Source organism: Ornithodoros turicata, chromosome 5 (genome assembly GCF_037126465.1).
Source record: "Ornithodoros turicata isolate Travis chromosome 5, ASM3712646v1, whole genome shotgun sequence".
In the NCBI taxonomy this organism is placed as follows: domain Eukaryota; kingdom Metazoa; phylum Arthropoda; class Arachnida; order Ixodida; family Argasidae; genus Ornithodoros; species Ornithodoros turicata.
The window spans coordinates 42686449-42691023 of NC_088205.1; positions in this window are offsets into that span (position 1 = coordinate 42686449).

Here is a 4575-nt window from a genome sequence, read left to right on the forward strand (position 1 = left end):
GAGCCGCAAACACGGCGAAACACGTGTCCTCTGGTGCTGTCAAATCGTTCCATGAGTATCTGTTTCTCTGCGTGCAGCCATAGAAGCCATCTTAATCTGTAATTTTTAATTTCAAATACGTCTAGTGTAATTTACCTGTTTCCTTAATGACTTTTTCCCCTTTATTATAATTCACTGGTTTGCACTGTGGCATTGAGGAGTGCTCAGTCACCCTCCCAGGTGTATATCGCTCGCTGAGCGACCCCTGGTTTGCCAATTCCGAACGATGCGCAGCTACCCAGAGCTGACGAGCCGCAAACACGGCGAAACACGTGTCCTCTGGTGCTGTCGCATCGTCCCATGAGTATATATACATATATATGGTTATGAAGGAATGAAAGGCAAACAACGAAGGGGGTAAGGGAAGTAAAAAAGGGGGTGATTTATTACAATTTAAACTAATAGAAAGGTATCTAGGGGTATGGTCAACGTTGCGGCGGAAGCTGCACCTTCGTCAGGGCTAAGAGATTTGAAGGATGTCTTGAAGCTTTTGTACGTGTGTAGCATGACGTCACAGTCGGGGTTCGCGCCACCTGGCGGTCGTTAGGGTCAAGCTCGGGAATGTTGTTGCGTCAAGTCCAGGCGTGATGTCATCGTCCTTGGGGTCGGAAGGGCGTCATGAGTCCGGCTGAAAAGAAAAAGAAAAGGAAGCAGTACCTTATCTAAGCAGTTAAAGTTCTTATTGTTGACAATATACCAGGGTCTTCGTTAATGGCGGACTGGAATTTGTAGATAAGGTAAGATTCCCGTTGTTCTCGTGATCGATCGGAAGCAAAGTTTGATTGAAGAAGAAAAATTTAAACTTTCGCTAATTGAATGGCCCGGTTGACTGAAATGGCGCGAAACTGGAAGATTTTTTTTTGTCACGTCTGATCGGTGGTTATTGAACCTAATTCTAAAAGACGTTTTCGTCTGGCCTACGTACTGTGCTTGGCAGGCGTTACACTGAATTAAGTGGACAACGTTAGAGCAGTACCAATCTAGATCTGCGTTGATTTTGACGGAAAAGTTGGAGTGTGTGCTCTTAACTGATTGAGCCGTTTGCATTAGTTTTCAAATCTGAAATCTACGGCCGTTGCATGAATGACAGCCAGTTGGTGGCCTTCTAATCTCTTAGTCCTGACGAAAGCGGAGCTTCCGCCGCAACGTTGACCATACCCCTAGATACCTTTCTATTAGTTTAAATTGTAATACATCACCCCTTTTTTACTTCCCCTACCTTCGTTGTTTGCCTTTCATTCCTTCATAACTGTATTTATTTCGTGGCCTTCTGAACTTTTATTCTTCTGCATATACATATGATATATGTGTATATAGTTGTGGAAGGAAAAAGACGTGGACAACAGATTTTAGGGAAGTTACGAACACTAGTTTATTTAATAGGGAGATATTAAAAGTTAAATGGAAAGGGTCGACGTTTCGACAGTGACACTGTCTTCGTCAGGACGAAAGACGTCATAATCGGTACAAGCGCGGCAGGTTCTACATGCTCCCTAAAATCCAGAAACCTGGGAATCCAGGGCACCCCATAGTTTCATGCAACGGTACAGCTACCGAGAACATTTCAAGCTTTTAGACCACCTGCTTAAAGACATACCTCCACAACTACCATTCTACAATAAAAATACTAATCACTTTCTTCAAGTATTAAATAAATGCCAACCTCCTTCTTCCAGTTTGCTAGCCACGCTAGACGTTTCCCTCTCTGTATACTAACGTCCCCACGAAGATGGTATTGCTGCAGCTGAAAGGGCGTTTTCAAAATATTCTGATACCTCCTACGATCTGTGTGTTCTATCCACATTTCTCAATTTTATTCTCAAAAATAACACGATAGCACTACTTGACGATAAGCACTACTTGCAAGTCAATGGCATGGCTATGGGCACCAAAATGGCACCTAACTATGCAAATATTTTTATGGGAGCTCTAGAGGAGGAATTTTTGTCCATGCGCGTAAAGAAGCCCACGCTTTACAGGCGGTTCCTCGATGATCTTCATGGTGTGGCCACACTCAGAAGACGACATAATTACATTTATCAACGACTTTAACCAAGCACACCCGGCCATCAAGTTCACCCATTCTTATTCCGCTTTAACTGTTAACTTCTTAGATGTCCAAGTAAAGTTAACCAACGGGGTCTTATCCACGAACCTGTTCTGTAAACCTGGGGACTCTCAATAGTATCTAGCATTTAACAGTTGTCACCCGCGTCCTACAAAACTTGCCATCCCTTACAGTCAGGCACTTCGATACAGGCGCATCTGTTCCAGCGACGACGACCTGGGCAGAAATCTAGCCTAACTTAAGCGATCATTCGTCAGTCGTCAATTTCCACCTAATTTAGTTGACGACGCACTAAACAAAGCCCGCAAAGCAGATCGCAATTTTGCATGACTGCATTTTTTTAACGCAATTTGCATGACTGATCGGATTGCATGGCTGTTCCAAAACCACAAACGCATGTTGGATAATGGTTCCGTAAGCCTCGTTTTAACATTTTGCGGCTATATCTGTCTGTCGTCTTAAACGTCTTAGATCGTGAAAACAGTGCTAAATAGCGTTTTTAGAGCGATTGGCGACGTCGAAAATTCGAACATTCAAACATGCGCCGGAAATGGAGAAATCAAGTTTAAAACGTCTTAGATCGGGAAAACAGTGCTAAATAGCGTTTTTAGAGCGATTGGCGACGTCGAGAATTCGAACATTCAAACATGGGCCGGAAATGGAGAAATCAAGTTTAAAACGTCTTAGATCGGGAAAACAGTGCTAAATAGCGTTTTTAGAGCGATTGGCGACGTCGAGAATTCGAACATTCAAACATGGGCCGGAAATGGAGAAATCAAGTTTAAAACGTCTTAGATCGGGAAAACAGTGCTAAATAGCGTTTTTAGAGCGATTGGCGACGTCGAGAATTCGAACATTCAAACATGGGCCGGAAATGGAGAAATCAAGTTTAAAACGTCTTAGATCGGGAAAACAGTGCTAAATAGCGTTTTTAGAGCGATTGGCGACGTCGAGAATTCGAACATTCAAACATGGGCCGGAAATGGAGAAATCAAGTTTAAAACGTCTTAGATCGGGAAAACAGTGCTAAATAGCGTTTTTAGAGCGATTGGCGACGTCGAGAATTCGAACATTCAAACATGGGCCGGAAATGGAGAAATCAAGTTTAAAACGTCTTAGATCGGGAAAACAGTGCTAAATAGCGTTTTTAGAGCGATTGGCGACGTCGAGAATTCGAACATTCAAACATGGGCCGGAAATGGAGAAATCAAGTTTAAAACGTCTTAGATCGGGAAAACAGTGCTAAATAGCGTTTTTAGAGCGATTGGCGACGTCGAGAATTCGAACATTCAAACATGGGCCGGAAATGGAGAAATCAAGTTTAAAACGTCTTAGATCGGGAAAACAGTGCTAAATAGCGTTTTTAGAGCGATTGGCGACGTCGAGAATTCGAACATTCAAACATGGGCCGGAAATGGAGAAATCAAGTTTAAAACGTCTTAGATCGGGAAAACAGTGCTAAATAGCGTTTTTAGAGCGATTGGCGACGTCGAGAATTCGAACATTCAAACATGGGCCGGAAATGGAGAAATCAAGTTTAAAACGTCTTAGATCGGGAAAACAGTGCTAAATAGCGTTTTTAGAGCGATTGGCGACGTCGAGAATTCGAACATTCAAACATGGGCCGGAAATGGAGAAATCAAGTTTAAAACGTCTTAGATCGGGAAAACAGTGCTAAATAGCGTTTTTAGAGCGATTGGCGACGTCGAGAATTCGAACATTCAAACATGGGCCGGAAATGGAGAAATCAAGTTTAAAACGTCTTAGATCGGGAAAACAGTGCTAAATAGCGTTTTTAGAGCGATTGGCGACGTCGAGAATTCGAACATTCAAACATGGGCCGGAAATGGAGAAATCAAGTTTAAAACGTCTTAGATCGGGAAAACAGTGCTAAATAGCGTTTTTAGAGCGATTGGCGACGTCGAGAATTCGAACATTCAAACATGGGCCGGAAATGGAGAAATCAAGTTTAAAACGTCTTAGATCGGGAAAACAGTGCTAAATAGCGTTTTTAGAGCGATTGGCGACGTCGAGAATTCGAACATTCAAACATGGGCCGGAAATGGAGAAATCAAGTTTAAAACGTCTTAGATCGGGAAAACAGTGCTAAATAGCGTTTTTAGAGCGATTGGCGACGTCGAGAATTCGAACATTCAAACATGGGCCGGAAATGGAGAAATCAAGTTTAAAACGTCTTAGATCGGGAAAACAGTGCTAAATAGCGTTTTTAGAGCGATTGGCGACGTCGAGAATTCGAACATTCAAACATGGGCCGGAAATGGAGAAATCAAGTTTAAAACGTCTTAGATCGGGAAAACAGTGCTAAATAGCGTTTTTAGAGCGATTGGCGACGTCGAGAATTCGAACATTCAAACATGGGCCGGAAATGGAGAAATCAAGTTTAAAACGTCTTAGATCGGGAAAACAGTGCTAAATAGCGTTTTTAGAGCGATTGGCGACGTCGAGAA